We start from the raw sequence: 26,861 nt of genomic DNA on the forward strand, positions 1-26,861 counted from the left end.
TGATGATGATATATACACGCTCAAGCACAACTATGACTGAGCAGAACTGGGAGGAAGCATGGCTGTGGCACCAGCACTTTGTCTGCCTGTGTTGATGTTACTTTCTCAGACCTGTCTGCTGATAGAGGATGTTGCTGCTGTTACAGAAGTCCTGGGATGTAGAGAACTTTCAGGGGTTCCCCGGCCCTGCTAACTGAATGTTCCCCTTTCCTATACAATTATCTGCAAGGTTATAGGGCAGATAAGCAGGAGGATGTGTAATCTTGTTTGGATGTGGAGAAATTTTGGAGTCCCCTGGCCCCATAAAGGAATGTTCCCATCCCCTATACAACTATCTGCAAGGTTGCAGGGCAGATAAGCAGGAGGTCATGTAATGTTTTTTGTTTATGCCTCAGGACATGGTCCTATGATATTGCCCTAATAAATAACTAACCTTAAGGAAGGGTAAATAGTAAAGAAGATCAAGGGAGTGTCCTTGTACATTGTCTGCATTCTTTTGGGTTAGTTAGACCTTCTTCTGGGGGACTTATAAACTCTGTGATCTCCTTGTATCCTTGGCTCTGTAAGAAATAGTCCTGTAATAAATGGACTATTTATTACACCACCATCTCGTTATCCTCACAACTTGCTAGCCCACCAACTGTGCTGGCCCCAGTAAGTAGCACCCAAATTGGGGCATGAGGACTGCTGTTGAGTCTCTAGCAATGGGCCCTCAGTATTTGCTGGCAGGAAGCAAGCCCACATAAAATCCGAGGGACAACAGATTTATTTCAAAATAAAGGGAACGATCCAAGAATGGTGTTTGTCGACACGCTCAATTTTCATTTTTCATAATCAGGGCTCACAGAGATGTAGTATGGGAGGAAGCTTAGTGAAGGGCTTAAAAGATGAAGTAAAAGATCTGAGAATATTACCACTTAGTGTGTGTAAGAAAGGGATTTCAGTTAAGAAACAGATTCTAGGGGAGGCTAGGTAGTGCAGTGGATAGAACACCAGCCCTGGAGTCAAGAGGACCTGAGTTCAAATCTGGCCTCAGACACTTAACACAAAAACTAGCCATGTGACTTTGGTCAAGTTACTTAACCCCAATTGCCCTCCAAAAAAGGTAAAAAAAAAAAAACAGATTCTGAATTTTTTTTTTTAAATAGTCTATCAGGCAGCCTCATGGTTCCCTAGTGGCTCTGAGACCAGAGGACCTGAGTGGGTCATAATTTAGTTAATTACTTTAAGGAGAATGGACAGGAGAGTGATTGGTTCCATATTTGCAATTTATGATGTCATTAAAGTATGCCTAGTAGACAAAACAGGTCTTAAAGAAATATTGACTGTCATGGATGATAGTGAAGGCAGTGATTAGGAAAAGACCTCACCTCCTGAATTTATCGGAGAAAGACCCCTATAAAATATCAAACCTCTTAATCTCAGTCCATTTCCATCCAGTCCCACATGGGGAAAAGAAAATCTGGGAAGCCTAATTTCAGTTCCCCTGTAGTTTCAGAATTATATACACATTTTCAAAAACTTATTAAAGAGGAGGTTCAAAAAATGGAAATTAGTGGAGTCCTATCAAATTAAAATGAAAAGATATCGCTGCAGCTGGTTATTCATGCAGTAAATAATAAATTATTATTTTCTATATCACACTAAATTTTAAATTTATTCTATTAAACATTTCCTATATGAATTTTAATCTAGGCTAAACCACACTCTGATCTTAAGCAATGTCATCAGTTTTGTTTTGTTTTGCTTTTGTTTTCTCTTAAATATGAGAGTTAATTTCTCCAGTCCCTCAAGAAAGTCATTTCTGCTTTCAAAGCATTAAGGTTAATAGTCTCCATGTGACAATTATTTGCCTGGTAAAAATACATTAAAAAGATTATTAAGGGAAAGGGAAAAGAACCTATATGTTCCAAAATGTTTATAGCCGCTCACTTTGTGGTGGTAAAGAACTTGAAATTGCAGAGATGCCTATCAATTTGAGAATGACTGAACAAGTTGTGGTATATGATTGTGATGTAATACTACTGTGCTATAATAAATTATTAACTCGATGATTTTGGAAAAAAACATAGAAACCTCAAATGAAATAGTGAAGAGCAAAGTGAGTGGACCAAAGATAAAACTGTATAGAGTAATAGCAACATTGTTTTAAGAATGACTTTGAGTGAATAAGTTATTTTGACTATTAAAAATACCCAAATTAATTATAAAAGACATGTGAGGAAAAACATTATCTTCATCCATGAAAAGAATTAAATGATGTATAGACAATTTACATAAACACATATCTATGCATATATGGAAACATACATGCATACACATATACACATACATATATACATACATGTATATATATACTCAGATATATGTATATTTATGGGTATATATAATACCCATAAATACACACAACTATTTGTGCCTAATGGTAGCCATCCCTAGAATGGGAAGGACGAAAGAAAAAAAAAGGAATTTACATGAGAATTTTGCTGTATATTGGATTAGGAAGTTGTGAATAGTATCTTTACATTACATGTGCAATCACTTTTTTTTCCATGTTAATGAAAGGCTTGTTTTATTGCATATATTTTTAAAAGATAAATTAAAATCTCAAAAAGAATACTCCTAGAAGTATTATAGCCAGATTCTGGAATTCTGAGATCAAGGAGAAAATATTACAAGCAGCCAGGAAGAAACAATATGAATATCATGGAAACACAATCAGGATAACACAGGATCTGGCAGCTTCTGCACTGAGGGATTGAAGGACTTGGAATATGATAAAGCTAGGATTAAAACCAAGAACCACCTACTCAGCAAAACTGAGTATCATGTTTCAGGGGAAAATATGGTAATTCAGTGGAATAGAGGAGTTTCAAGCATTCTTGATGAGAAAAACAGAGTTGAATAGAAAATTTGACATTCAGATACAAGAAGCAAGAGAAGCATGAGGAGGCAAACAGGGAAAAGAAATCACAAGGAACTTTTCAAAGTTGAACTGCTTACATCCCCACAAGGAAAAATGGTAATTGTAACTTATGAAACTTTTCTCAATATGACAATAGTTGAAGGGAATAGAAATGTGTACACACACACACACACACACACACACATATATATGTCTATATAGGAGTGTATGTGGGTATATGAATACATATGTGAATGTGTGTATATATGTGTACAGGTATACATGGATATAAGGGACAGGACCAATTGAATAGGAAGTGATGATACATAAAAGATGAAATTAAGAGGTGAGAGAAGAATATAATGTGAGGAGATGGGGATAGACAGAATGGGGTAACTATCTCATATAGAAGTGGCAAGGGAAAATGGTTATAATGGAGGGGAACTACAGGAAGGCAAAAGGGAATGAGTCAAATTTATTCTCATTGAATTTGTATCAGGGAGGGAATAACCAAACATGAAATAGGGTATCTCACCCTACAGGAGAGCAGGGGGGAAGGGAATAGAGGGGGGATGATGGAAGGGAGGGCAAGCTGAGGGGAAGGGAATATGGAAGCTCCCACTTTTGAAAAGGGACGGATCAAAGTAGAGAATAGAACAACAGGGAGGTGGTATAGGAGAGAGGGAAACATAGTCAATCTTTTACAATATATCCAGTATGGAAATGTTTTGCATATCTACACATGTACAATCTATACTGAATTTCTTATCTTCCCAGTAAGGTTGGATGACAAGGGAGGAAGTGAATTAATCTGAACTTCAAAGTTTTTAAATCAAATGTTTAATATATGTATACATATATATGTACATATATAATTAATATTATTTTACATGTAACTGGGAAATAAAATATACAGGCACTGGGGCATAGAGATCGACTGTGACCTACTGGAAAGTCAGATGGGTGTAATAGTAATGGAATTTAATGATCCTCCTGTATTGGCTTGGTTTTTGGATTGATTGTGTTAAAACCCAGAGCTTGTGAATCCCACTTGTGGGATGGACTTCTTGATGTGAAAAGAGAGTGCTGAACTGGGAGGAGCTGGTGACACAAATTTAGAGAGACACAAGAAAAGAGAGAGGCAGAAGAACTTTTTGGAAGCAGCATCTTGGAGGCAGAGAGAGATGGAGAGGATTGCTGAGGGCCAGTTTGAATTGCTCAGGATTTTTGAGAGCTGCCACCCAGAGCTGCCAAGGACTGAGGAGACATGGCTGTTATGATGGTACCTTGTCTGTTTTGATGTTGTTTTGCCAGATTTGTCCACTGGTGAAAGACAGTCCTGTTGTAACAGAGGTTCTGGAGCCTTGCTGTTGGTTCAGAGCTCCTGAGATTGTTCTGCAGACAGAGAGTGATTACTGTCCACTGGTGAAGGACAGTGCTGTTGTTGCAGAGGTCCTAGAACCTTGCTGTTGGTTCAGAAGCCCTGAAGAAGGAATTTCTTGCTGTATGTTTACAGAAATCCTGGAAGAGGGTGTTGCTAATGTTTTCAGGGGTCCTAGGACTGTTCTGCAGACAGAGAATGAATTAATGAAGACACTGGCAATGTATGTTGTGGCCTTGCTAAGCTTTGTCTCCCCAGGAACAAAGATTGCTGAGAACTAAGGTCAAGATGAAGAAAAGACCTCTCTTGGGTATTAAATGCTGTGCTTAAGCTTGTTATAACTCTGGGGTAGATTCAATTGTGATCCAAGGGTGGGGAACTTTTGACTGTTTTGTGCTCTGTGATTGAACAAATGTATGTACTTTGCTTATGATTGGAAACTAATCTCCATTTGAGAAGAGGGGCTTTGTGGTTACCTAAATGAATGTACAGCCTAGTGGTGGAGTGATACTTAGAAGAGAGTCTTTGGGATTGACTAAATGAATTATAATATCCAGGGGTTGTGTAGTACTTGGAGATTATTGAATTATACTTGGTGAATGCTGTATTTTGAAGGATGCTATATTTTGATTTTCTCTGTTCTTAATTTTTCATTGAATAAAATGGAGAGCACCTATGCTGTTATTTTGAACCTTGGGAAGTTGCCTTTGCTTGCCATTACAAGGGGAGATAGGGAAGATATGGGAGAGAACAGATTGGAGGAGGGGATATCCAGTGGGAGTGCTATTTTGGGGTGGTGGGTAAGGGGAAAATGGGGAGAAAACTTGCAAATCAAAATCTTGCAGAAATGAATGATGTAAACTAGAAGTTAATAAACATTTGATAAAAAAACAAAAAAGATGTTACCGAGAAAAAGACAAGGTCATAGAACTGAAGAATTTTAAAGTTGGAAATGATCTAATCAAATAAATCCATTCTCAGTCAAACAAAAAAAAGATATAAATTAACAATTTCTATTATAACTGTGTATTGCACATATAATATGCATCCATAAAAGTAGGATTACATGTACTTGTAGTACATTATGCAAAATACCACTTTCTGTGAATTTTCTATTCAAGTATTTGTGTTCTGCAAGGCATAAGATTTCATGATTTCTCTCTAAAAGCTCCTTATTTCAGTAGTACTAAAATTCCTGACACTTCAATTCAATAAGCCTTTATTAATTACCTACTATAAGCCAGGCACCATCTGTACAACTATGAACCTACATTTACCCTTGATGGCATGTAATGTTGACAAGTCAGTAATTCCAAAGTCATAGTGCACCTATAACAAGGAAACAATAAAATGTCATGATATAACTCTACAAAAGAGTGGTTATATTTTACATGATGTATTAAAAAATGATCATAGATCACTGAGAATAAACTGACCAAGAGGAGTATATATATATTCTAATACTCTGAAGTGTAAGCTAAAGCAGAATGTGCACTTAAACTAGAATTTATAATCTTAGAATCTCCTTCAGTTACAGTGGAGAGATTAATCAGATCAGTATTAAACATAACACAAAAAATAGAAATGAGCTTTCTGTAATGAAAAGTTTAAAAGACAAAGATATAAACAAGCACATCAGGAAGTAATTCAATTTTGAAATTATAAAAAATTCATACTATGTTGAACAAAGAAATCAATGACAATAATAGAAATTATACGCTATTCTCCAGAGATTTCCTGCTTCCTTTCTTTGGCTTCTCCCTATATAGTGCATCGGCTCCCTGATCAACTTCTCTCTCCAGAAAACTATAATAGTCTAACATCTAGAGAGACTTGAGATTTTTTTTATGATGCAAAATGATCAAAGGACACTCTACAGAAAACTTTAACTACTCATGATTTCCTCCAGAAACAACTATGTTATATTGTTTAATGTTTTAATAATTATATTTGTATAGTAAATTTGGGTCGGAAAATACCATTTTATATGTGTTATCTTAGTTGTTACTTACACAAATTACGACTTTTTGTGGTTATTGTTCAGTCATTTTTCAGATATCTCTTACTGTGACCCCATTTTCCTTTCCTTTTTTTTCTTTACTTATTTTTAGTTTTCAACATTCACTTTCACAATACTTTGAATTTAAAATTTTCTACACTTCCCTTACCTCCTCCCTCACCACAGCAGCATGCAATCTGATACAGGCTCTACATATACATTCATATTAAACATATTATAAATTAGTAATGTTGTAAAGAAGGAATAGAACCATTGGGAGGAAGCACAAAAAAAGAAGAAAAAAAGTGCAAATAGTATGCTTTCATTTGCATTCAATCTCTATAGTTCTTTTTCTGGATATGCATATCATTTTCCATCATGAATCTTTTGGAGTTGTCTTAGATTCTTACACTGCTGAGAAGAGGTAAGTCTATCAAAGCTGTAACACAGTGTTGCTGTTGCTGTGTATAATGATCTCCTGGTTCTGCTCACATCACTCACCATCAGGTCAAATAAGTGTTTTCCGGTTTTTTCTGAAGTCCACCTGCTCATCACTTCTTATGGAACAATAGTATTCATATATCACAGATTGTTCAGCCATTCCCCAATTGATGTGCATCCTTCAATTTCCATTCTTAGACACCACAAAAAGAGCTGCTATAAATATTTTTTTTGTATATATGTGTCCTCTTCCCATTTATATGATTCTTTGGGATACAGACCTAGAAGTGAAATTGCCAGGTCAAAAGATATACACAGTTTTATAACCCTTTGGGGATAATTGCATTCCAGAATGGTTGGATTACTTCACAACTCCAGCAACAATGAATTAATGTTCCAACCTTCCTACATCTCCAATATTTGTAATTTCTCTGTTTTGTTATGTTAATAAATCTGACAGTTGTGACAGAGGACATCAGTGTGGTTTGATTTGCATTTCTATAAGTAGTAGTGATTTAGAGCAATTTTTAACGTAACTATAGATGGCTTTAATTTCTTCATATGAAAACTGTCTATACATAAACTTTGACCATTTATCAGCTTGGGAATGGTTTGTATTATTACACATTCAACTCAGTTCTCTAGATATTTTAGAAATGAGGCCTTTTTCAGAGACACTGGCTGTAAAAGTTGTTTCTCAGCTTTCTGCTTCCCTAATAATCATGTTTACTTTGGCTCTGTGTAGAAACTATTCAATTTAATATGAGCAAAACCATCCATTTTGCATTTCATAATGTTCTCTTTCTCTTATTTGGTCAAAAATTATTCCATTCTTCATAAATCTGACAGGTAAGCTATTCTTTGCTTTCCTAGTTTTGTAATGGCACCAGTCTTTAAATCTAATTTGTATACCTATTTTTACCTTATCTTGATATGTAGTGTAAAATGTTGGTCCTTGTCTAGTAACTCCTATACTATTTTCTAGTTTTCCAGTACTTTTTGTTAAACAATGAGTTCTTAATCCAAAAGCTGGCGCCTTTGAATTTATCAAACTGTAGATTACTACAGTCATTGACTATTTTGTGTTGTATACCTAATGTATACCATTGATCTTCTACTTTATTTCTTAGTCAGTACCAAGTAGATTTGAAGATATGTGCTTTATAATACAGTTTAAGACCTGGGATGATTAGACCACTTTTCCTGGCTTTTCTTTTCAATAATTCCCTTGATACTCTGGACCTTTTCCTCTTTCAAATGAATTTTCCTATTATTATTTTTTTAATTTTATAAAATATTTTTTTGTAGTTTGATTTACATGAAACTGAGTAAGTAAATTAAATTAGGTAAATTTTTTATTTTTATTATGTTAGCTTAACCTTTCCATGAACAACTTATATATTTTTTCCAATTATTTTGATCTGCCTTTATTTGTATGAAAAATATTTAGTAATTGTATTCATATAGGTCCTGGGTTTTTCTTTGTAGGTAGACTACCAAATATTTTATGTTTTCTACAATAACTTGAAATGAAATTTCTCTAACTATTGTTATTGGCCTCTGTTAGTAAAATATAGAAATACTGATGATTTATGTGGCTTTATTTTATATCCTGCAACTTTGCTAAATTGGCTTATCATTTCAGGTAATTTTTAAGTTGATTCTCTAAATTATCCATCATGTCATCTATAAAGAGTGATAGCTTTGTTTCTTCTTTGCTTTTTCTAATTACTTCAATTTCCCTTTCTCTCTCACTGCTAAAGCTACAATATTGAATAACAGTGGTGAGAATGGATATCTTTATTTCACCCCTGTTCCTATGGGAAATGCTTGTCCCCATTACATGTAATTCTTATTGATGGTTTTAGATAGACACTACTTATCATGTTAATGAAGAACACATTTATTACTATGCTCTCCAGGGTTTTTAATAGGAATGGGTATTATATCTTTTCAACATCTTTTTCTACATATATTAAAACAATCATTTGTTTCCTCTTAGTTTTGTTGCTGATATGGTCAATTATGCTGATAGTTTTCCTAACATAACCCAGCCCTGAATTCCTAGAAAAAATCCTACCTGATCATAATGTATTATTCTTATGATGTTACTGTAATCTCTGATAATATTTTATTTAAGATTCTTGCATCTATATTCATTAGGAAGATTGGCCTATAATTTTCTTCCTCTATTTTGACTCTTTGTAAGTTACTAATAAGCACCATATTTGTTTCACAGGAGGAATTTTATAGGACTCCTTCTTTACATGTTTTCCCAAATTTTTTATATAATATTGAAATTAGTTTTTTATTTAAATGTTTGATGAATTCAGTTGCAAATCCATCTGGCTGTGGTGACTTTTTCTTAGGAAGTTCATTGATTTTTTGTTCATTTTCTTTTTTTCTGAAAGGGGGATATTTAAATATTTCATTTCCTCTTCTGTTAATTTGGTCAATTTATATTTTTGTATATATTCCTCTATTACATCGAGACTGTCAAATTTATTGGCATAGAGTTGGGCAATATAGTTCCTAATTATTGTTTTAATTGACTCTTCATTTGTGGTGAATTCATTCTTTTCATTTTTTTACTGGTAATTTGTTTTTCTTCTTTCCTTAAAAAAAATCAAATTAATGAAAGCTTTACCAATGTTATTGTTTTTGTCCCATAAAACCAGTTCTTAGTTTTATTTATAAGTTCAAAAGCTTTCTTAATTTCAATTTTATTAATCTCTCCTTTGGTTTCAGAATTTCTAATTTTTCCTTTGAATGGGGATTTTTAATTTGTTCTTTTTCTAGCTTTTTTAGTTGCATGCCCAATCATTTGGTCTCTTCTTTTTATATTTTATACATGGAAGCATTTAGAGATCTAAAACTACCCTAGGCACCACTTTCACAGTATCCCATAACTTTTGCTATATTGACTCATTATTGTCATTCTCTTGGATGAAATTATTGATTATTTCCATGATTTGTTTTACCTACTCATTCTTTAGGATGAAATTATTTAGTTTCTATTTACTATTTAATCTATCTTTCAAAAAATATATTGGCAAAGATTTTTTTTTTGTGAAATAAGTGAGAATTTGTTTCATTGATTTCCCTGGGAAGGATCAGTGGGTGAAAAAGATACATGTATGTACAGGAGGGTGTATATATGTATAAATATATATGTGAGTATGTGTATATTTTTGTACATGTATTCATAGACAGAGGGCATATGATGAACTGAATATGAAGCAATGATATCTAAAAAATAAAATTAATAGGTGAGAGAGGAATATATTGGAAAAAGGAGAAAGGGAGGCATAGAATAGGGTAAATTATCTCATATAAAAGAGGCAAGAGAAAACTGTTAAAAGGTATTGCATAGGTTGACATAATTTAAGTGGATTGTAACATACTCTGATGAAGGAAAAAGAGTGAATTCAAGTGTCTATTGAGCAATGAATTAGCATTAGAATCTGGTGAAAGTGAGTGTTTAGGTCCCATTAACAAAGAACATTCTCAGAGTTCATATTACAAATTTATTTGAATGATTTCAAATCCAGTGCATCAATATTTGTCCTGTTTTGTGACCATTTTTAAAAAATAATTTCCAATTTATTTATTTTTAGCTGTCAACATTCATTTCTACAAGATTTTGAGTTACAAAATTTCTCCCCTTCTTTCCTCTAACCCCACACCAAGAGAGAAAGCCTATTGAATACCCCTTTCCCCAATCTGTCCTGTCTTATATCTTCTCCCATCCCCCCTAACCTTCTAGTAGGACAAGATGGATTTCTATATTCCAGTGCCTGTATATCTTATTTCTCAGTTGTATGTAAAAACAATTTTTTAACATTTATTAAAATGTTGATTTCCAGATTCATTCCCTTCTTCCCTCCTCACCCACCCCCACTGGAAGCACATGCAATTCAATATAGTTTGTACATATGTAGTTAGACAAAACATTTCCACAGTAGTTATATTGTGAAAGACTATATTTCCCTCCATCCTATCCCACCCTCCACTTATGCTATTTTATCCTTTGACCCTGTCCCTTTTCAAAAGTGTTTGCATCTAACTACCTCCTCCCCCAATCTGCCCTCCTTTCTATCATATCCCCTTCCCTCCTACATTCCGGTAGGGTATGACACCCAGTTGAGTGTGTATGTTATTCTCTCCTTAAGTTAAATTCAATGAGAGTAAGGTTGACCCATTCTCTTTCACCTATCTGCTCTTTCCCTCCATTGTAACACTTTTTAATTTCCTCTTTTATATAAGATAATTTACCCTATTCAATCTCTCCCTTTCTCCTTCTCCCAATATATTCCTCTCCTGCCTTTTAAGTATTTTATTTTAGATATCATTCCTTCATATTCAACACATCCTGTGCTCTCTATGTATATACACTTGCACACACATATACCCCCAATCACTTTTATATTCATACACACATACACTCTCCTATGCATATATATGTATATGTATAAGTATGTATGTGTGTATATGCCCTTCAACTATCCTCATACTTAGAAAAGTTTCATGAGTTACAATTATCATTTTCCATATAAGAATGTAAATTGTTTAATTTTAACAAGTTCTTCATGATTTCTTTTTCCTGTTTACCTTCTCATGCTTCTTTTTCTTCTTTTATCTGAAAGTCAAATTTTCTGTTCAGCTCGGTTTTTTCATCAAAAATGCTTGAAAATCCTCTATTTAATTGATTAACCATGTTTTCCCCTGAAGTATTATACTAAGTTTTGCTGGGGAGGTGATTCTTGATCTTAATACTACCTCCTTGGACCTCTGGAATGTCATATTCCAAGCCCTTCAGTTCCTTAATGTAGAAGGGACTAGATCTTGTGTTATGCTGATTATGTTTCCACAATACTAAAATTCTTTCTTCCTGACTCCTTGCAATATTTTCTCCTTAACCTGGGAACTCTGTAATATGGCTATAATTTTACTACAGGTTTTCTTTTTGGGATCTTTTTCAAGAGGTGATCAGTGAATCAGTGAAACCCTAGACTGTGACCTAGACCCAAGCAGGTCAAAGCAAGAACAATTACCCTCTGAATGGTTGCTTGGTCCCCCTATGATCTGCATGGCAGGAGCTCCAGAGGCATCCACATGGCAGCAGCTGCAGCTGCTGAGCCACCACAATCTTTGTCACCCTGGGTGCAGGGGCCAGATCATGCTCTTCTCTCACCCAGTTCCAACAGGTTTCCCCACTTATCTTTTACTTTCTCTTTGGTGTTTATGGGTTGAGAAGTCGGGGAAACTGCCACAGCTGCTGCTGATTCAATCTCCTGAAGTCTGTTCCTGGCCGGTTTGGCCCATGAGCCTGCCCCAGCACGGCCCACGGGGGACTGTGCATGGCTTCCAGCCTGGTGCAATAGACCTTTCCTGTTGGCCTGTGAGGCTGCCTTCAGTGGGAAATTTGTTTCTCTCTATCATTTTGTGGGTTCTGTAGGTCTAAAATTTGTTTAGAGTCATTTTTTTATGTGTTTGAGGTTGTTGGAGTGGAAGCTGAAGCAAGTTTCTGATTTTACTGCACCACCTTGGCTCTGTCCTTGTGCTCATTATCTTAAATCAAAAAGTATTGGATGGGGGAAATTTCAGGTACTGTGGCAGCAATACTAAAAAAATAAATAGCTAGTGCCATATACAATGGGGAAGGGGTGAAGCAAGGGATTGAGGGTCAAGAGAGGTACTCAATTACCTTAGGCAATTCTTTCTATCTTTTCTGGGCTTCAATTTCTTTATCTTTAAAATGTAGGAGCTTAGCTTGATGAGAAGATCCTTTCCATTCAACAATTCATTTTAATTCAATTCCTAACTTTCAGTCAAGCAATATGTATTTATTAAGCTTCTACTCTGTGCCAAGCACTGTGGTGAATTTTCAGGACACAAATATAAACAATGAAATTATTCCTCTATAGAAGGAGCTTATGTTTTAATGGAGAAGGAAATATGTATATAAGTAAGCATATGAAGAGTACTGCGTGTAAAAGACATGAATATAAGGTGGTTTCTGATGGCATTTGCAATTGGGAAGATCTGGAAAGCCATCAGGTAGAAAGTTGTCTTTAAGTTGCGAAGGAAACAAGGGATTCGATGAAGTGGCGGTGAGGAGGGCATAGGAGTAAAGTCTCTGAAAAGGAGCAAAAACAGAGGTAAAAGATGGAGTGACATTTGTGAGGGGAAAATTGGGTCATTTTAGTTGGACAATAGAGGGTAGGAGGTGGAGTAATGTTGAATAAGGCTGAAAAGATGGGTAGTGGTTAGTTTCTAATGAGTTTATAAGGTAAATGGAAGTGTTTATATTTTATACAAAAGGTATCAGGGAGCTACTTGAGTGAACTGAATAGGGGAATGACATGTAAGTTTTAAGGGACCTTACAGCAGTATGTAGAATGTAGTGAGAAAATTTGAGTCAAGGAGACAAATTCAGAAGCTGTAGAGACAACCTATCAATCACTGACTATTCATTAAGTGCCTACTATGTGTTAGGCAGACAGAGAGATTACACAGTGGATAGAGTGATGGGCCTGGTGTCAGGAAGAACTGAATTCAAATCCAACCTTAGATGAATTATTAACTGTGTGAGCATGGAAAGCCACTTAACCTCTATTCGCCTTAATCCATTCAAAAAGGAATTGGGAAGCTATTCTCAGATTTTTGCCAAGAACACTTCATATATATTAAGACACATGGGATGACAGAGTTGGACATGGCTGAACAACTGAACAGCAATGTGTTTTGCATTATGCTGAGCAATGAGGAAACAAAAAGAGGCAAACGATGGCTTCTACCATCTGGGAGCTTACAATTTAATGACAAAAGGTCGTGAAATCCTCAACTAATCTGGTAACTCTATAAGCAGAGAGATGAGGCCAAATGTAAGAATGTTTTCAGGTAAAAATGACTTGATTTGGCAACTGATTGGATATACAGGGTAAGGGAAAATGAAGAGTATAAGATAATGCTGACATTATGAACCTGGGAATCTGGAAAGGGATGGTGGCATCTGCCACAAAAGTGAAATTTGGAACAGGTAGGATATAATGATGGATCCATTTTACCTCCTCATTACATAATGTATCACTGACTACCCATCATGATATCCCACCTGGACATTTGACCTACTGCCCCTAACATTTAGAAAAGAGGGCATTGCTTTTTCACATTTAATAGCTCCCTACATTGAGTATTTTTTTGCCATAACTACATTCTTTTCACTGAGAGGCAATTTGACAAAAGAAGTCAGATGTCTTGATTGTAATCTGGAAAAACTAGGTTCAAATTCTAGTTCTGACACTTTACCTCAGTTTCATCAACAGCAAAAAGTAATAATGTCTATATTAACTTCTTCAGATATCTTTCTGATCTCCTTTCACTGTCAATTATCACTGCTTCTGCTGAATGTTAAATCTTTCTTTATCCAATGACTATTCCTGTTCTTTACAACATACTTAGCTCACCCCCCCATTCTTTAAGTTTTCCCTTAAAAATATGCTTAACTCTACAATATATTAAAACTATCATCCTGTTTCTCACATCCTAGGTAAAAAAAATCAATGCCACTAGGTTAATGAATAGATAAATTAATCAATTAATTAATGAATGAAAAGTCATTTATTAACTGCTTACTGCCAGCCAAGAGCTGTCTTAAGTCCTGGGGAAACAAATAAAACAAAACAAAACAGAAAACCTCACCTCACATTCGATGAAATTCTATTTTAATAGAGATAAGCAACACATATAGTAGAAGGCTATCTAGGGAGGATAATAATGGTTTAAGAAGTTATAGGTCTGATAAGTTACATCACAAGGGAGCATATGAACAAGTGTAGCATTAATTTGACTGATTGTTCTCTCAGGACTGAAAGCTGGATGTGTTTTGGGGGAGAGGGGACAAAGTACATACTTGACATGAAAGTAGGTGGGGGAAAGCAGAAAAGGTGAAGTACTCCCTGACAGGGTCTCTGGTATGTCCATCAGCATGGTTTTTCAGAGAATGGAAAGAGAATAAAGCATGGCTGGAGCTGGTGTAGATGAAATAGACCACCTGAACCACTCATCCCCAGGGCATGCTTCCCCTTTTTTACCTCCCACTTATTCTAAACCCTTTGCAATTGCCTTTCAATTTCACCACTTCACCCAAATTTCTGCCTTCAGGGACAGCAAAGATATTTTTTAGGACCAAATCCAGTGCTTTTTTATTCCCTCATTTTTCTTGACCACTCAATGGAATCTGAAACTGTTGACAACCCCTTAATATTGAAAAATGTATCCTCTTCTTCAGTTTCCATTACCCTGGTTTATCAAGGAAGGTTTTCTTCCCACCAGACTGACCTATCTTTTTTTTTTTTGGTTAACAAAATCACCACACCCATATTTCCCCTCTGTGTGTGTATGCCCTAGAGGTGGGTCCTGAGCTCTTTTTCCTTAACTGGATACTTTCCATACTGGTAAAAATTTCCATGTGGGGGCGGCTAGGTGACATAGTGAGTAAAGCACCTTCGCCGTACTCGGGAGGACCTGAGTTCGGTTCTGGCCTCAGACACTTAACACACACACACAAACAAACACACACACACACACACACACACACACAAAACTAGCCATGTAACCTTAGGAAAGTTGCTTAACCCCAATTACCCTTCAAAAGGCCAAAAAAAAAATTCCACATGGATTCAACTATCATGGAAGTGTGACTGAAATATGCATCCTACTCTTATGCCTCTCCTGAGTTCCAGTATCTGTAATGCCAAGCAAAGGCAACTTCGCAAGGTTCAAAATACCAGCATAGCTGTTCTCCATTTTATTCAGTGAAAAATTAAGAACAGAGAAAATCAAAATATAGCATCCATCAAAATATAGCATTCACCAAGTATAATTCAATAATCCCCAAGTACTACTCTACCCCTGGACATTATAATTCATTTAGTCAATCCCAAAGACCCTCTTCTAAGTATTATTCCACCGCTAGGCTGTACATCCATTTAGGTAACCACAAAGCCCTTCTTCTCAAATGGAGATTAGTTTACAATCATAAGCAAAGTACATTCATTTGTTCAATCACAGAGAACAAAAACGTCAAAAGTTCCCCACCCTTGGATCACAATTGAATCTACCCCAGAGTTACAACAACCATAAGCACAGCATTTAATACCCAAGAGAGGTCTTTTCTTCATCTTGACCTTAGTTCTCAGCAATCTTTGTTCCTGGGGAGACAAAGCTTAGCAAGGCCACAACATACATTGCCAGTGTCTTCATTAATTCATTCTCTGTCTGCAGAACAGTCCTAGGACCCCTGAAAACATTAGCAACACCCTCTTCCAGGATTTCTGTAAAGATACAACAACAAAATCCTTCTTCAGAGCTTCTGAACCAACAGCAAGGTTCTAGGACCTCTGCAACAACAGCACTGTCCTTCACCAGTGGGTGCAATTCACTCTCTGTCTGCAGAACAGTCTCAGGAGCTCTGAACCAACAGCAAGGTTCCAAGACCTCTGCAACAACAGCACTGTCTTTCACCAGTGAACAAATCTGGCAAAACAACATCACGACGGACAAAGTACCAGCATAACAGCCATGTCTCCTCAGTCCTTGGTAGCTCTGGGTGGCAGCTCTCAAAAGTCCTCGGCAATTCAAATTGGCCCTCAACAATCCCCTCTGTCTCTCTCTACCTCCAAGGTGCTGCTTCCACAAAGTTCTTCTGCCTCTCTCTTTTCTTGTGTCTCTCTAAATTTATGTCACCAGCTCCTCCCAGTTCTGTACTCTCCATTCACGTCAACAAGTCCATCCCACAAGTGGGATTCACAAGCTCTGGGTTTTAACACAATCAATCCAAAAACCAAGCCAATACAGGGGGATCTTTAAATTCCATTACTATTACAGTATCACGGCCCCAGCTGTCTGCTGGACATCTCTACCTGAGTGTCCCATAAGCATCTGGAAGTCAACACATCCAAGATTGATCTTATTATCTTTTCCTTTAAACTTTCCCTTCCTCCCTTAGCATTTGTTTGTATTGAGGGTAATACTACCATTCTTTCACAATCCCAGATTCATAATGTTATTTCTTCTCTCCACTCTCTTGACTCTCCTTCCTCCTACATACTCTATATCCGAATGATCACCATTTTATCAATTCTCTTTCCTCAGTGTCTTTCATGCCCCTATTTTTTTGTCTGCTTATAACAACCCTTTATTCCAATTCCTCATTGCCTCTCATTTGGACTACGATATTTACTATATATACTATATATACTTCTATATTTTCTCCCTAATTCATCCTCCAAAGCTCCCTAATTGATATTGCTAAACTGAGACCACAGTGTGTCATTCCCCACTTGGAGAAGTTTCAGGGGATCCCCATTGCCTTCAGGAAAATAAAAATACAAATTCCTCTGGAAGTCATCTGAATTCCTTCACAATCTGACTCCAATCTATCTTTGTACACTGATTTCACATTATTAAGTCCTTATATGACTAATAAGAGTACTCTGTGTACTAGCCAAGCCAGCCTGCTTGCCATTTCATATATACAGCATTCAATCAACCATCTCTGTGTCTTTGTACATGGTGTCTGCCATATCTGCACTGCTGTCCCTATCATCTCTGCCTCTTGAAAAGCCTAGATCTCTTCAAGTTCTGCTGAAGAGTCCCTTCTTGAAAGAATACTTCCCTCTATTGTTAGTGCCTGATTCCCAAAATTACTCTGTATTTACCTTTTATATATTGAAACAAGGTATCAGGATTAGGAAATGGTAAATAGGCATCATAAATGATATTGACACTGGTTGCAATAATGTTATACAAACTTTGATGGCTGTAAGCCAATTGCTACCCAAAATAGAATCCAGAAAGCACATTACTCTGTAGGCATTTGACTCAATGATATTTAGCGTCAAAGGTCTGTGTATAGACTCATTCATTTGTGCTCAGTCTCTTAATTTGGTGCTTGAGATAAATAGCACCCCACCCAACTCCCATCCAATTCTATTTTTTTTTCCTCAGACACATTATTTTTGCCCACATTGTTGAAGAATGGTGATTTGTGTTCTATGGAACACCAACCTACCCACACATGTGTATGTGTATGTGTGTGTGTGTGTGTGTATAATAAAATGAATATGATCATGTTTCTTCAGTCTTTTGGAAAAGTTCAAATTTCTCAAGCTATTTTATTAATCTTGTGAATGAATCATTTGTACTTAAAACCTCATATAATCTGTAACAATTTAACATTTGTGGCTCCTGCCACTGAATTTAATCCAGATGATTATAGTGTCAAGAAAGTCATCCATTGTTTTCAAACTGTTGATTACAATCTCAACTATAAGTTTTAGTCAAGGAAATTAATACTATTTCCATTCCTTATGGCTTCTATATTTTCAAATTTAAGGGACACTAAGAGAGCTATTGAATCTTATTAAAAAGGGAATCACTCTTTCTATGTAATTAGGTTTAACCACGATGTTAGCATCTGAATATTTATTCTAAGTGAATTGGTACTTTGATGAAATACTACTTACGGCAGCATAGAATGTAGCATATAATGTCCATATTTGACATTAAAAAATTGAAAGTATATTTTTAAAAATTTTAGTATAATTATGGTGTGTCATTTAAAGTATTACACACCTTCTATACTTTCAAAATAGCACTTTTTAAAATTTTAAAGCAAGGAGGGACCTTAGAGAGCATCTTAAATACCCCTCCCAATTTTACAGGTTAAGAAGCTCAGGCTGGGGAAGGTTAAGCAAATTGCCAAAGGTCACAGAGGCAGTGTGCATCTGAGACTACTTTTGAATCCATGCCCTCTGACTCCTAAACTACTTTCTTTCCATAATAACGTGTTTTTCTCTGTTACTTAATTGATGGTCTAAGCAGAGTTCTTCACTGGCAATCTGAAAATTTGTGTATTTAATTTTTTGATAACCACATTTTGCCATTCTTGGTTTCCTTTGTAATCTTCTGTATTTTATTTTATGCATTTACAACATTATTTTGAGAAGGCTTTTCCACACAGGGGTTTGGGATACAAATCTCTTATCTAAATTTAGTATATTACCGTAGGATATCTTAATTACTAACAATCACATATACTTTTCAATAATGTCTTATTTTAAAAATAATACCTGCCTAAGTAATAGACAGTCTTTAACTCCTACACCTGAGGGTGCTTACTTTATGTGGGTTTCACACAGCTAAACGACCTCTGGCATACCTCAGAAATACCATTAGACAAAAAGTAACCCAGGCTTATCTGGAGCCATTCTTCACCAGAATCTCTTCTAATATGAGTGAATCAGCTTGCAACCTACTTTGCTAATACACAGACAAGCAGACTGTTTTGTTTGTTTTTTGTTTTGTTTTGTTTTTATTGCTTTTTGTCCCAATTGCAGGACAATTGGGTTAAGTGAATTGTCCAAGGTCACTGGGCTACTAAGTGTTAAGTGTCTGAGGCTGGATTTGAACTTAGGTGCTCCTGATTCCAGGGCCAGTACTCTCTTCACTCTGCCACCTTGTTGCCCCAAACTGACCCCCGATTTGAGATTCCTCCTCTCCCAGGAAAGCCAGAAGGTTGTGCTTCAGGTTCCCCAGGCTAGAATGGGTAGATTTTGTATAAATCACATTGACTCCAACAGAGAAATAGTCTCAATATTGCAAGCACTAAGTATTTCAAGGTTTGGCATCCAACGTAGCATCATTATATTATTTCTCAAAATGACAGAAACAAATGGTAAGCTCAACTCACCAGTCCAGTTAGGATAATGTTTTAAACATATATACACATGCATGTATGTGTATAAGTGCATCTGTGTGTACACACACATATATACATGTATATATGTGCACATGTATGTATATTGTGTATTTTTTTTACACACAGATAAAATAATGGTTTTAGAATTTTGTCAAGGCAGGGCAATGACTTTAATTATCCCCAGTTTCATGCCTGTCCCCCATTGTTTCCTCCCACTTGAAATTTTTCCTTGTGACTCTACCTTTGATAACTGACTTTGCTAAGGGCCGTACCTGAAATCCTATTTCCCTTTAGAAAGCACTTTTGAGGCTGTGATAGAGAGTCCTACAGTTGTGCATAGTGAGAGTCTGATTTCTATTTATTAAACAACTTTTGGGCTGTAAAGTGTGGCAATAAGTCCTCAGAGGCACTACATCCTCCAAAGCAGCAGTATCACATTGAATCTATGTTGTTAAATATATTTATGATAAAGTTCCATTTTTCTATTTCTCAGCAGTTAAATGGCCATTTCCAATATTAGTTGTCAACACATCATTAATTGAGTACTAGTAGAATAATAGAGAATCCAGGTGTTAGAATGAAGCATAAGAATGACTGACTCCATGTATGAACCCTTTCCATAGGTAGTTAAGACCAGTGGGGTCAAAGTCAAATAGAAACTAGGCCATTAAACTATACCTAAGGATTCCTGAGGGTTAAAACTTGGGAAACAATATATTAACATTATCTATATTTGATTTTATTTTTGTTTATTTTCTTAAATGTTCCTCAATTATACCTTAATCAAGTTTAGGCCACACTCCAGAGTGTTGCCCTGCGCTGTGTGCTTGATCCTTGTGGTCTAGACTGCCACCTAAATCACAAATTTCATTGTTTATACATTGCAGACCATTTGCCAACAGGGGAGAGATAAAAAAACTATTTGTATCTAAATCTAACATCTGTATCCATGTATCATCAATCTTTGTGTGCATATGCATATGTCCATGTCTATGTCTATCTATCTTCAACTTTCACTTTGGCATCAAGAACACACACACAAATATTTTAAATGGAGTTAGAAGAGAAAGAATAACATTTTCACTAGTACAGGAAAGCTTGCATTAATGTAGGTTGTTACTATATCTGTATCTTACAGATTGAGACAGTTGACTAGAGCACCAAGAATTTATTTGATTTGCCAAAAGTCACTCAGCCAGTGTGTGTCAGAGTCTGAAGCCAAACTCAGGTGTTGTTGGCTTCAAGGCCAGCATCTCTTCACCCATTATGCCATGTTACCTGTCAGCACAAACACATTTCCAGACACATAGTAGGTGATTAAATAATAGTTGATTAATAGACTTTGTTTGTTTAAATGAATTATATTGAGAGATAACTATGATGCAATGGATACATCCCTGGTCTCAGACTCAGGAAGACCTAAGTCCAAATCACACCTTTTAAACATTACTTGTGTCACATTAGGCAAATCATTTAAACTGTCATTACCCTAGGCAATTTTCTGAATAGTGGAGGTTCCTCTATATCTTCTCTGGGAGATGCCTACGGGAATGAAATTATAGACTTTTTTTTAATTGAATTAGATCCCAAATAATAGGCCCTTAGTGTTAATTTAATTGAATGAGTTAAAATTTCTATCTTTTAAAAAAATTTATTTTGCATCCTTCTTAATAGCAGAGATTGTTAGCACCTTACAGAGCATATCCACTTTGGATTATATTTAAATTAACAGTAATATCTCTGGGGGTGAGGCAGAATTTATTATAATATTTAATAGCTATTTCCACATAAAGCCTTAGAAAAGTTAACCTGACATCTTCTGAGAGAGTACAAAGGGGGAAAAAAAGGAGGCAAAAAAGTGAAAAATAAAGTATTTCTAAAAATGAGGTTAAATAATTTTTTTAATGCAACATTTGTTTCTAGATTGCATATCTCTTCCTCTCCCCTTCTGGATTTATCACTGCTTACCACAATACAATCTCAAATATGTAAAATCCCATTACTTATAACCCTTAATTAAATGAACTTTTTCTTCTGCCCCTACCCCAACTCTTCCACACAAAAAAGAGAAACATCATGTATGCTTGTACATACATTTTTAGCTTTTAAGGTGGGGGAAACAAAAGGAAAGAAATTGATCATTTTTATTTAAAAAAAAAAAACTTCTAGCATGTGTCCTGGGGTCAATACTCATATAAACTAATTTATTGTACACCTATATAATTGCACAATGCAAATTAATATAGAGGATAATGCCCTCAGAACCCTAACATCCTGAATCACTGGGAAATAATTTGATTATTTACTTTATATTTTAATTAATAAGACAAAAAAGAGAACATCTTAGAGTTCATATAATAAGGATGGAAATGAGTTTTGTAATGTTGCCTCTAGCATCTCTATTCTACTGAAATATGAACCATTCTGCATGCTTTTCTTGATCTGTAGATTTCCTGATTTAAGGGGACATCAAGACAGTCATTAGATCCTTTTAATGAGAGCCCCACAATTTGTTCCATGGTTGTAAGATGTTTAAATCAGAATATTCATTCTGAGCTGCAGTAGTGCCCCAGTAGAATGTCAGCACTTGAGTAGAGGGTCAGACTTATTTTGCCTTTGATACTCCCAGTACCTAACTGTTTGTGGAACATATTAGACTACTGATAATTGCTTACTGACTTGAATTAAAATTGCTATAACATTAGTCATAATAGCATGTAATTCATTTTGAAGTGACTTTTTTGTTCGAATTAACAGAAATTGTCATTTTAACTGATCATTTTACTATTCTACTATACCAAGAAATACATTTTGAGGTATTTATTGAATGCTCTTGTATTACAGCTACCTTATCCAGGTTTTCTGATTAGTGTTTCCTTAATGAGAAAACTCAATTCACATGACCAGTGACTTCTTTCCTCCTTCTGCCCTTTACCCAACATGTATTACCTGAGGAAAGCTTGTCATTTATTTCATAAAACTGTCACCTTATCAAAGAGTACCCATTTACAGCATCAAAAATGAATTGTAGAATAAGTACTTGAATAAATATAAGTCTCAGTTCCTGCTACTCAAAGTTAATATAGAGTATATTTAAGCAGCAACCTATAGGTTTGTAGCCTTCTATCAATTAGCTCTGACAGTGTAGATAAAGTAAATCTTGAAAGTCGCAAAAAGTGAAGCTTGCTTTAGAACATTTGCTTCTTCTTAAGAAACTTGAACCCATAGTCCTACTGACTGAGGAAATCTCTAGATCGACTCTTCCACGATCTTCCTCCAAATTCAAGTGGATTGGCCAAAAGCTCTTTATCCTTCTTGACATAAAAGCTGAGATTGAAAGGCTACTTTCTTTCTTTTTTTTTTTTTTCAGCAGTTGGGGTTAAGTAACTTGGTCAAGGTTACACGGCCAGGTGTTTCTGGGTGTGGTGCTAAGTGTCTGAGCCCGGGATTCAATCTCCAGGTCATCCCAACACTGGGGCCGGTGTTCTTACTTGCTGTGCTACCTGGCTGCCCCCGAAAGGCTACTTTATTTCAAGCTAGCATGGAAAGATTTTACCTAGAGTTTCAAGTGGTCAAATGAAAACACTAGAGGGAGAAGAGCAAGATTTATAAACATTTTAGAAAAAAAAAGCTTTATTTGGAACTTGGGAAACTTGGAAATGTTCTGAAAGAACTGAGTGGAGAGCTATAAGAACTATAATATAGAGCTTTGATGTAAGTGATCAGGAGATTAGGGGAAGGAATTAGAAAGTAGAATCCCAATTTCCTGAAGTCAGTCAAAATCAAAGATTCAAAAAATATAATTAAGAGAAAATAAAATTAAATGTCTTATTACATTTTTGTCAAAGGTCAGTATGCCTACTTAAAAACTATCAGAGGGGGACCTCTATTCTATGTCATACCTTAGAGGTAAAAATGCCTCAGAAAATATTCATTTAAATGCTTGAGGTGGTGTAATGGTAATTTGAAGACCCCTTTTTGTATTGGCAAGGAAGCAGGTACTTATCAAACCTCTGTGAAAGAAATAGAAGATATGAACCCCTGTTCCTGATGTAACAGGAAGGGGTTGGCTGAAACAGGAAGTGGCTAATTCTGTGTATATAAGAAAGGCCCCAGAGAGGCACAGTCATAATTTCTTGGGACCAGCATCTGGTGGCAAAGCAGCTATAGAAGAGAGAATTGAGAACTGAGCCAGAATTTCCTGAAAACTTGTGGTGGTGGAGCTTTTTCTGAACAGGAGCCCAGAAGCCCAGGAGCCAGGAGGCTAGGAACCCAGGAGCCTAGGAGCCCAGAAGCCAAGAGCCCAGGAATCCAGGTGACAGAGGAGCCCAGGAACCCAGGTGACAGAGGAGACCAGGAAAAGACTGAGGAAGCAGAAGACTGAGGAAGCATGACCAGGATGCTGAGACTTATTATTTCTTTCATAAACTTAAGTAACTGCTATGTTCATTTGTTTACTATCTGAAACCCATAGTCTCCAAACAAGCATTTGTTTTATATTTTTTTGTAAATCTCAAATACTAAAATTCTAAAAAATAGTTGTTCGCAAATAACCTAATGGACCATAATGCCCTATAGCCATACTTAGCTCATTGTTTTGCCTTCAAATAAGCATTCTCAGTAATTCATTTAAGCGCCAAAATGAATCTCTTCCCCACAATTGTCTATATCTCTCCTAAACATCGGAGAGACTGCTTTTTTCCACAAGGTGGTATTATCAAGTTTCCTTCTTAAATGTTCTTTTTCTGTCCCTTTCAGTAACAAAACTATTTAAACACAAAAGGGGTGGTACCTTACTCAAAATTATGATTTTCTTCAGTGTCCAATGCCTTTGGGAACTTTCTATATATATTTCCCTGCAAGCTTTGTAAAAGAGATATTTCCCGTTGTTTCTCAAAATAGAATATCTTATTGACTTCAATAGATTTAAACACCTCAGGCTTAAGTCTGCTGTTTATATTAGCTAAAATTCTCACCCTATGATTCCAATTGCTTCACAAAGTTTCACGGAGAGAGATTCTGGGCAATGAGATTTTAATTAAAATTTAAAATATAAAACTTAAGTCTATAACAGTGTTTTGTAACCTATAAAAATTAAAAGTATCAAATGGAATTATATTTTCCTAAATTCAGATCATGTTGGTGCTTTTAAGATTTTAATAATCAGTGTATTAAAAATATAATTTTAAAAGCCTGATTTTAATGAGTTTTTTTCTGAGTTAATTTTTTCAGCTGCTTTGAACTACAAGTTCTGAATTACTGTCAGAAAATAAGATAAATCCTATTGTTTTTAAAGATCTTAACAAGCTCAGTGTCTAAGAGTCTCCTTTTCTTAGTTCACTTCATAGGAGATAAACAGACAATCCTAGTATTAGCAGGATTTAGTCATCTTGAAAAAGGTCAGGAACTTGGCCAGCACAGTATACCAATCCTCCCCTAAAATATCTCAGAATATTTAGCAGGATTTACTTTTTCCTCTGGAGGCATATATGATACTGTAACATCTTCTGACAACCTGTATCAGAGCTATACTCTTCTTCCTTGTGTGTCTATTGTAGACATTATTGCTAAAGAATATCAGAAGCAATACGGTTTTTATTTCACCTGTTCAACACCACATTTTGATCTGAAGAAATTTGAGTCTAAATACTGCACTTGGTAAAGTTTGATAGAGAAAAGATACCACAGTAATTATCACAACAAGAAATTATCAAGTACTAAATAATGAGACTAATGTCCATACATTCATTACCCCTAAATATTTAGAAATGCAGAACCATATAACTTGAGATGAAAGGTAATTCAAGATCATCCTTTCAGGGATGAGATAACTTTAAGTCTAATGGTGTATACACAGGAAAGTCACACAATGAATAAATTGCAAAGCCAGCGCTTAAGCCTAAACCTTCTAACATATTCCCAATACAAAATGTAGCTCAAAAATATATTATGATTGATGATATGTTATACCTGTTATTGTTGTTACCTTGTATTTACTCTATGTGTCTATCTGTGTGTATGTGTGTGAATTTAATGACAATTTTGCCTTTTTTCTCCCCAGTGCCTACCATAAAATAGTTGGCACACAAGCAACAGAAGTATTAAGACAACAAACCCATATTAAATGCTTAATATATGCCAGGAAAAGTGACAAGGGAGAGACTACAGTGTCATGATGTTTGGAGGCCTGAAAAATCAGAAGCAAAGGGTAGAAAGCAAGGTTTAGCCAACTGTTCCCCTGTCCAAAATGTAGGCTATGGGAGGAGCTAACCAATGAGGAAAGAGAGCCTGCATGGGAGAGAGATATTCTAGGGCAAAGAGATGCCAGGTACAGATGGAACTTTTAGGGATACTTTACAGCTAAAACGTGATGCCAAAGGCCAGAAAGCCATAAGTAGAAACAGAAGGGGAGCATAGGTGAATAATAAATACTTGCTCATCTGCAATCTTCTGCTTCTATTACCAGACTATAAGCTATTTGAAAATAGGGAATTTTTCATTTTTGTCATAGTAAAAACTTACTAACACCTACCAAAATTCCTGGCATATCCTAGGCACTTAAATGTTCATTAATTTATTGACTGCTTATTAGAGAATATTTGAATGAAATCACCAAATTTTAGAACTTCAAAAAATAAACCCTCTCATTATTGATGTTTTCAAGTCAATAGGACAAGGAAAGTTACATTATAAGCAAAATTATGCCTTATCAAGACTTGTACTTATTCTAATTAAAACAGAAAAGAAATACATCAATTTTCATTAACTTAGAATATTAAAAAAACTGATGAATCAATTAAAGTTTTCAAAAAAAATTAATTAAGCTGCCAACTGATCAATTAGTAAGCATTTCTTAAGTGTGTCAGGCACTGTTCTAGAATCTGATGATATGAAAAAAGAGAAATAGACCCTGACTTTATAAGCTTATATTCCATCTGGTAAAATAACACATACATATAAACATATATACATAATGTATATACAATAAACACAAGGTATTTTGGCATGGTTAGAAAGGAATAGGAGCTGAAAGGATCAGGAAATTAATCTAGGAAGAGGTGGTACTTGACATGAGCTTTTTTTTTTTATACTTTATTAACTTCTGATTTACATCATTCATTTCTGCCAGATTTTGAGTTACAAATTTTCTCCCCGTTTGTCCCCTACCCAACTCACCAAAATAGAAGTCCCACAGGATATCCCCTCCTCCAATCTGATCTCTCCCATATTTTCTCCCATACCCCTTTTGACTTTTCCAGTGGATCTCTATGCCCCAGTGCCTGTATATCTTATTTCCCAATAACATGTATAATAGTATTAATAATAGTATATATATGTATGTATATATATATATATATATATATATATA

At 35.5% G+C, this 26,861-nt stretch overlaps 1 protein-coding gene across 1 annotated transcript in view; it reads right to left on the minus strand.

The window, feature by feature from the left end:
* LINGO2 (leucine rich repeat and Ig domain containing 2) overlaps positions 1-26,861 on the minus strand; it is a 1,702,561-nt gene that overhangs the window by 1,303,723 nt on the left and 371,977 nt on the right. The gene's annotated exons all lie outside the window — the stretch shown is intronic.

Source organism: Petaurus breviceps, unplaced genomic scaffold (assembly GCF_028583685.1).
Source record: "Petaurus breviceps papuanus isolate PSGF00001 unplaced genomic scaffold, PetGlider_PUasm1.0 125, whole genome shotgun sequence".
NCBI classification, from domain to species: domain Eukaryota; kingdom Metazoa; phylum Chordata; class Mammalia; order Diprotodontia; family Petauridae; genus Petaurus; species Petaurus breviceps.